Raw genomic sequence first — 9,265 nt, forward strand, 5'->3', positions numbered from 1 at the left:
ATTTGAATAGTTTAAAAATATTTCCTTCCATTCTGTAGATTGTCCTTCATTCTGCTAACTATTTCCTGTGTTATGCAAAAGCTTGTAAGGTTGATGGGATTTCATTTGTCCATTTTTGCTTTGAGTGTCTGTGCTCTTGAGGTCTTACTCAAGACATCTTTGCTCAGACAAATGTCCTGAAGTATTTCCCCAATGTATTCTTCTAGTAGTTTTATAGTTTCCACCCTTAGATTTAAGTCTTTAATCTATTTTGATTTAATTTTCATATGGCAAGAAATGGGGGTTTAATTTTATTCATCTGCATATGGATATCCTGTTTTTACAATACCATTTATTGAAGAGATGTATGTTTCCACAATGTATATTTTTGTCAACTTTGTCTAAAACAGGTTGACTGTAAATACATGGATTTGTTTCTGGGTTCTCTTTTCTTACTTTACTTTTAATCAAGGATATTTTCATTATTCTCACCACATAAGTGTCGTTGATTTTGAATTTTAACTATTCCCATACTTGAAAACTCATGTATAAGTTACTATTTTCAAATGTCTCCTACTTTCAAAGTCTTCTTTTTATTACTTTAATTGCTACAATGATATATGTATGTATGGTCTTACACCTAGATTATTGCAATATTCTCTGCCATGTTTTCCCAGTCTCCTATCTATCCACATTAATATTTTGACCCAATTGCCATTGAAATAATTATTATAAATTACCATTATGGACACAACCCTGTTCAAAAATATTTGATTGTCTCCTCAAATGAAAGAACATGGTTTGGGCATCTTAACTGGTACAGGCAATCATGGATCATGTAATGCAGTTTGTTGAGCCAAAGTTGGCAGCTTGTAAAGGACTCAGTTCAGCTAGTTAAAAGATGCTCCAAACCTGATAGAAAAGAATTTCAGAAGATTGCCATGGCAACAGCAATAAGATTTGCTATAATGGGATTCATTGGATTTTCTATGTAATTGGTTCATATTCCTATTAATAACATAATTGCTGGTAGCTGAATATGTTTTCGAGGAGTGTTTTCCATCTTAGGGATGGGTGAACAAGTGAGGGTTTGAGAAGCTCATGGAGTGAAAGGTTGCTGAATATTTCGTGGTCTCTTCCTTTTTATTTCTTCCAAGATGTTTTCTAGTTCTAAATTAAAATAACATGAAAAGAAAAAGGAAAGACAAAGAACATTGTTTAAACACTTAGAACAACATTTAAAGCTTTCCATATCAAAATTTGTGGAGGCTGTACAATGCAAAATTACATTTACAGTAATAAAAGTCATTGGGTGAGAGGAGGATCTACTATCAGGCAAGGCTGAAACGAAGGAACCTTTGGCAGCATAAATTGTTAGGTGCTGAATTTTTTATTTATCCCATATTGTTTTGTCTTGTGTCATATTATTTTCATACTTTGACTTTCCTTTCATTAAGGATGTCTTTTATAAAGAAGAAATCACCAACCATTTGAAGGCACTGGCTCTTGTTATCTTTTGAGAATTGTTTAAAATTATTGAAAACTGTTTGCTAGCTGCTCAGGATGATAGAGGAAAAGATGTGCTATTAATTTGAGGACGATAGTTTAAAAGAAGAGAGAGATTTCTTGGAGTTTATAATCCCAGGATTGGTGAACATATGAGGAAGCACATTGTATTTGGTCTGGCTTCTCTAAGTAGACAGAATAGGATATGTGTATACATGAAGGGGAATTTGTTAGGAGAATTGATTCAAAAGATCACAAGGTGAAGTCCCACAGTAGGCCATCTGCAAGCTGGCCTTTGGGACTCGGAAGGAACCCAGTCTGAGTCCCAAAACCTAAAAAGTAGGGAAGCCAAAAGTGCCCCCTTCAGTCTGTGGCGAAAGACTCAAGAGGCCATGGCAAATCCCTGGTATAAGTCCAAGAGTCCAAAAGTTGAAGAACTTGGAGTTCTTATATTTGGGGCAGGAAGCATCAAGCATGGGAGAAAGATGAAGGCCAGACGATTCACAAAGTCAAGTCCTTCCGCGTTCTTCTGCCTGCTTTATTCTAGCCACACTGGCAACTGATTAGATCATGCCCACCCAGATTGAGGGTGGGCCTACCTCTCCCAGTCCACTGACTCAAATTTTAATTTCTTTTGGCAACACCCTCACAGACACACCCAGGAACAATACTTTGCATCCTTCAATCCAATCAAGTTGACACTCATTATTAATCATTACACACATTATGGTGGTGTTGGATAATAAGGGTTCATGAATATTTGCATGTTTCTGCATGGTCAGGGCTTTCAGAGCAAAGACTACTGGTATCTTGATTTAAAGAAGGTTGCATGGCAAGCATGCCTTTGAAGCCAGAAATTTTTTTTTATTGTCGATGAAGAGTAAAATTGCTTCTTCCTTGAATCGTTTTGCTTACGTTCTAAGGATAATGAATCCCAAGTCATTTGTTTATATTTTAGAGTAGTAAAAGAGAGTTAAAGACCTCCTCAGCCCCCTTCCTTCACTCTTTCTCAGACAGGATGTGCTGACATTCCAGAACAAAGGCCTCCCTCACTCTTCTTCAGAGGGAGAATGGTGTAATGTACCAGCTTTCCTAAATAAGTTCCGGGTTTTATAATTCTCAGATGCATTTTGTCTGGTGCAAAAGCCCTGCACGTACAGGGGACAGAGCATGTACATTTTGCTACCATTTTTTCACTCTGTGGAGAATTGGTGCATGGGCAGCCACTGCTTCTAAGATTATTCTAGGTATGAGTAAATTAAAGGTCTGTTCTCTGATCTAGAAGTATGGCGTTCACATTAGTAGATATAGATTGACAAAAACAGAGAGAGAGATATACGCACATATATAGAGATTTATATATTTTAGATACACTTCATATATACCATATATGTACATATATACGCAGGAATCCATGTATATATGTATGTGTGTACATATATATGTGTGTGTGTGTGTGTGTGTGTACATATGTGTTTATAAAATTATGGCAGTTATATTAGCAGGGTAATATCTCAAATCCTGCATAATTTCTGATTTAACAGTTGGTAACAAGAGCTGCCTGAGGAAAGAAAAAGTATAGGTCCTGAAATACAGGGCCTGTTATATAGAAATAGAGCAGAGACTACTGGAAGAAGTAATTAGGGAAATAAATGTGAGGTTTTGACCCATGACAATAGAAATTCCCCAATACTTGGCACTAATTCTACTTCAGTCTCTTGCAGGTATGAAAGTTTCTCAATTTTAAAAATTATAAATTTATAAATGTCTTTAAGATGAATTCAGATTATGGTTAGATATACTTTGAATCGACAAAATAAATTGTGATATACATATCACAATTCATAGACAGACAGATAGGAAAGAAATACAAGCAGAAGACTTTAGTGTTCAAATTCAAAATAAATTGAAACTATGGTTCTTATGTCAATTTTAAAATAATAGTTCTATTTTAAGTAACTTTCCACTGCTGAGCTACACGTCTGTGCTTTCTATTGTGATTCTGCCCTTGATGTTGGCAAAGGTAATATCAGGGACCTTATAAGAACCACAAAAAAGAAAGCACTCTAGGAACAGATGTAACAAAGGAACTAGTAGAGGCGAAGCCCTGATACTTGAAATATAATGACACGACCCAAAGGTCTAGTCTCCATTATGTTCTCATTTGGGGCAGAATTTCACTACATCTCTTCAGCTAACCTTGGAGACAATAATAGTAGGTGGATGTTGAGAAAATCAATAATATCTTCCACCTTTCATAGGTTGGCCTAGTAGCTCCACTGAGAGCCTGAGCTCATTCTGAGAAAATTATTTGATGCCATAAATGGCCTTCTTATACCTAACAAGGGAAAAAATTAAATAATTTATAGTGAACAAAAACTAAATGACCTCTGCATGTCACTGTTAGCATCTATTTATTTTTCCATACTGAATGACTATGGCTACAAGTCTTGCTGTATATACTCTTTAATCTATGCTGCTTCAGACATCTTTTAAGAGAATTGCATGGTAAACAATGGCAAGATCCTTAAAAGCTCGTAATTTACATCAATAGAGGTTAATTATAGCTACCCATAAATCTTTGTTACTATCTAGCAGAGAATAAACCCGATCTGAACATTTTAATTATTGTACACATTACAATTATCTAGTCAGGATAGTAGTCACTGCTCAATGGGATTGGTCTAGTGTTCTGGATTTTTGAAACAGTGATCTGTTTCATAAACATAACAGCAAAACTTAAAGATCATACAACTTCCATGTTCATGATTTTAACTGAAACATCAGCAACTCAATATCATGTAAAACAGGTGCAAAAAGAAGACATACAGGTGTTTTCTTTTTTGTCTTATTATATTATTTTGTCTTGTCATCTTACAAATTAAATTGATCTTAATGCCTGTTTTTAACAGGCTAAAATCAGGGATCCCTACATGTCCTTTTACATATTTATAGATCTTAACACTAAAGAAGCTCCCATAAACATCCAATACGTAGGATTTCACCTGTAAAACACATCAATCTATGCAGGATTTGTAAATATTTCAAATTTTTATTCAGTGTTGGATTACAACAGAATGAGCTATAAATTTAGGTCAGCTATTGAGAAAAATACAGATAAAATATTTCAATTAAGAAATTTATCAAAAAGTAAGGAAAACAACAAATATTGGATTACTGATATTTACTGGTGAGTTATAGGCAATTTGAAGATTATTAGGAAGGACCAGAATCAAGATAATAGGAAATAATTGAAAACATTTTTGGAACTATATCATAGGAATTTTCCACATATAAATATGATGTTTGTTTCCTAGGCTTAAGATTAAAAGTTCTTGGTAAGAGCTTCTAAATGATTTGTTAGATCACATGCCCTTGAATGTTTAGGGAGGGATGAATAGAATAGGCACCATTGCCAGCCCAAGTTTTTTGCTAGCTCCTTAAACTTTTACCTTGAAAAAATAATGCCAACTCTATTCCAGTATTTGAATAACCCCTCTATTTGACTCAGATGATAATGGTAATGCAATTACCTTTGACATAATTGGTTTAGGAATCAACATCCTAAGTGTGGTAGATTGCAAAAATGTCTACAATTCCAGTATGCACACCTGTTTGTCATTTGACTTTGAAGCGATCAAGAGCTGTGTTCCATCAAGAGCTTTCTATTTTGAATTTATTGCCTTTAATCTGGATTTGGCCATATAATTCACTTTGGTAAATGGTACAATAGTATTCATGATGCAAGCAGAGACATGAAACATACCTGCGCTCTGCAGTGGGACATGCCATCTTTTGCTACTCTATTAAACTCAATGATCACCTCCATGTGAAAACCCCAAAAATTTTTCTGAAGATGAGTGACCCAGTTACTTCCATCAACCTTTTCAAGAACCAAGCTGACCACTGTATATATGGATATGACCATACACTACTAGCTGACTACAGGTGCCACCAAGTAGGTTAGAAACAAGTCATGCAAGCTTATCCCAGTAGCTTAGACCACCAAGTAGGTTAGAAACAAGTCATCCAAGCTTATCCCAGCCCAAGTTGCTCTGTGCTTTGGGAGGCCAAGGCAGGAGGATCACTTAAGGTCGGAGTTCAAGACTAGCCTGGCCAATGGGGTGAAACCCTGTCTCCACTAAAAATACAAAAATTAGCCGGGCGTGGTGGTGCATGCCTATAATCCCAGCTATTCGGGATGCTGAGGCAGGAAGACAGGAGAATCACTTGAACCCAGGAGGCAGAAGTTGTAGTGAGCCTAGATCATGCTAGTGCACTCCAGTCTGGGCTACAGAGTGAGACTGTCTAAAAAAAAAAAAAAGAAAAGAAAATTTTGCTCTGTCATCTAAGTCATCTAAATATAAGTATTTAACATCTTAAACATTTCTAAAAAGGCTGAACCTATGGAATATGATGAAATATTACAGTAGTATTAATAATTGTTATATGGTATCATTAAAATAAGTGTCTACTACGTAAATATCAAGATTTGAGTGAAAGTCAAATTTTTTAGTAGAAAGAGTTTCAATTATATTTTCATACATAATCCAAAATATGTATAAATTATGCATAAAATATATATAATGATTTCTAATATTAAAGATTTATGGCAGGCTGTAAATATGCCATGTCCTTGCCCTAATCCACAGAAACTAGTGTTAATTTATATGGGAAAAGAGACTGCCAGTGTGATGAAGGACCTTGGGACAGAAAGGTTGTCTTGGATTATGTGGGTGGTTCTGATGTAATCAAAGGAGTCCTTATAAGAGGGAAGGAATTAGAAAGATAGAAGAGATGTTATGAGGGAGGTAGTGATTTAAAGATGTCATACTGCTGACTTCGAAGGTGGAAGAAGGGGTAAGCCCAGAAATGTAAGAAATGAAACTTTATAAGCTAGGCAAGGCCAGTAAAAGGATTTTCACCTCAGAGCCACTACAAGGAAAAAGTCTTGCCATTAACTCAGTGAAATTGATTTAGAACTTCTGATTTCCAGAACTGTGAGAGAATTCATTTATGTTACTAAATTTATTGTAATTTCTTACACGAGCAGTAGAAAATTTTTAAACTCTTGTGTGTGAGCTTCAAAGTTGCACCGAAATAGTTACATGTATCATTGCTGCTTGATTTCAAATTCTTATGCAACTCAAATTAAATTTGTATTATTGATTTTCTGTTTAACATTATCTGACACACTTAATATCTAAATATGCTTAAATTTTGACATGTCCAGATTTTCTTAACAGGAGAGCGTTATAAAAGAATGTCAGATACCAGTCAGTAATATCTACTCAATGGCAGAATGATCAGTAAACTACTGTCTATAAAATTTACCAGAAGCTTGGATGAGAGAAACTGTGTTTAGAGTCTTGCCTGCCTGCAGGAAACATCATTGAAAGTCAATGCAAATCCAGAGAGTTGCTCTTCCAGTAACAATTGCCCGCAGAGACCTTTTAGACTGTGGAAAACATATTTTTGTGGAAAACACATTTTTGTGCAATAGCCTTTCTATTAGACCAAATAGTTAAGGCACAAACCTAAAGTCTGGGTATTTGCCACTGCCTGGGAAAATAAATGGAATGAAAGAATTTACTGCGCAGATCATAAAATCCTTTAGGCAAGAAATCTATTTTTTGATTATTAAAGTTTTCAATGGAATGTACCTTTTAGCTAGAGGACAATGAAATAGTAAATAAAAGGCCTCAAAATATTGCATTAAATATTGGGAGTTTATCTTTCTCTCAATCGCTGCAAGTCTTTTTTTAGGAAAAAATTTTAAAAATGATGAAGGTTGTATTTTATATATATAAGTATATGTATATATAACTTGTATGTACATATCTATATCTATATATGTATATATGTGTATGTATATATCTATATCTATGTATAGGTATATATATACCTATATGTATCATAATTTATTTTATCAATACTTCACTGACAAAATTTGGGTTGTTTCCAATTGTTTTGCAATAACAAATAATGTTGTGATTAATATCCTTACAGAACTGTCTTTCCAAATTTCTGTAACTATTTCCCCAGGATCAACTTTTATTATAGATGTAGAGATACATTTGTAGGTTTGTTACATGGATATTTTTCTCCCACGTAGTGAGCATAGTACCCAACAGGTAGTTTTTCAACCCACAGCCTCTGCCTTTCCTACCCCATCTAGTAGCCTGCAATGTCTGTTTTTTCCATGTTTATGTCCATGTGTGCTCAGTATTTAGCTCTCACTTAGATTGTTTTTGAGTAGACTCATTATTTTGGAGGACTGGTATTGAAATGAGTGCTCAATAAAGTACTCAGACATTTAATGTCCTAACTGACTGGAAAAAGCCTTCATTCACAGTGGTTTTGTTTGTTTGTTTGTTTGTTGTTGTTTTTTTTAAATCTGAGACAGTCTCACTCTGTCGCCCAGGGTGGAGTGTAGTGGCGTGATCCCAGCTCAGATGACCTCTGTCTCCCAGGTTCAAGTGATTCTTGTGGCTTAGCCTCCTGAGTAGCTGGGATTACAGGTGGTGCCACTATTCCCAGCTAATTTTTGTGTTTTTGGTAGAGACAGAGTTTCATCATGTTGGCCAGGCTGGTTTCCAACTCCTGACCTCAAGTGATTCTCCTGCCTCAGCTTACCAAATTGGTGGGATTACAGGCATGAGCCATCATGCCAACGGCTTCACAATCATTTTGTTCTTGTTTGTTTGTTTGTTTGTTTTTTGAGATGGGGTTTCGCTATTGTTGCCCAGGCTAGAGTGCAATGGTGCAGTCTTGGCTTATCGCAATCTCCGCCTCCCGGGTTCAAATGATTCTCCTGCATCAGCTTCCCAGGTGGCTGGGATTACAGGTGACCACCACCACACCCGGCTGATTTTTGTATTTTTAGTAGAGATGGGATTTCACTATGTTGGCCAGGCTGGTCGTGAACTCCTGACCTCAGGTGATCCACCCACCTCGGCCTCCCAAAGAGCTGGGATTACAGGCACGAGCCACCACGCCCGGTCCACAGTCATTCTTGAAAACTACTAGATCCATAACATTTCATTTTAATTTTTGCTCTCCTATTTTCTTTAAAGTCATGTTTTAATGTTCAATATTTGGCTCTCTTGAAAATGTAGACAGAGTGAAAACCATGGGTTTGCAAGTGTCTCTCAGATAAGGAAAAGGTTCCAGTAATTCCTGTGAGTCCTTTGGTGAAAGAGAAACAGCTAGCCTCTCTGCCCTCATGTGTTGTGCTCTACCCAACAGCATGTATTTATTCAAAAACCAGTAATTAGTGTATGTAAGGCACTAATAAATGCTTGGAATTTATTAGTTGGAATAAAAAAATAAAAGAAGATGAAACAAAAATGAGGTGTAGAAATAAATTAGAAGAGAACTTGTATATTTTAATACATTTTTTAACGAAGTACTAGAAAATCCAAATGGAGTTTTTTCCAGTGCTGTTGTACTCTGGGTGAAAATTGATTTTACTTAAATATGTCTTTTATTTCTCAATAACTTGTAAGTTGATAACCAACAAGAAAGTAGTTAATAAATCAGTTCATTATTTCAGGAACTATTCATTTGCTAATTTCCTCCAAAGTATTAGATAATATTATGCAGTGTGGGACAAAAATATTGTTTTATATACACTATCTTTCATACAGAATAGCCTATTTTGTATGTAATTTCAAAAAATTTTGGGGTATAATCCTTTGTTGCCAACTTAATTCTGTAAATTTTAATCTGGTTAATAAACCTTGATATTGGTGGTGTCAGGCTAGGACCTGGTAAAACT

At 35.5% G+C, this 9,265-nt stretch overlaps 1 pseudogene; it reads left to right on the forward strand.

Moving 5' to 3' along the window:
- The first annotated feature begins 808 nt into the window (after positions 1-808).
- LOC115893284 lies at positions 809-1,016 on the forward strand (annotated as a pseudogene).
- Positions 1,017-9,265: the final 8,249 nt, after the last annotated feature.

The sequence above is a fragment of the Rhinopithecus roxellana genome, chromosome 14 (assembly GCF_007565055.1).
Source record: "Rhinopithecus roxellana isolate Shanxi Qingling chromosome 14, ASM756505v1, whole genome shotgun sequence".
NCBI lineage: Eukaryota > Metazoa > Chordata > Mammalia > Primates > Cercopithecidae > Rhinopithecus > Rhinopithecus roxellana.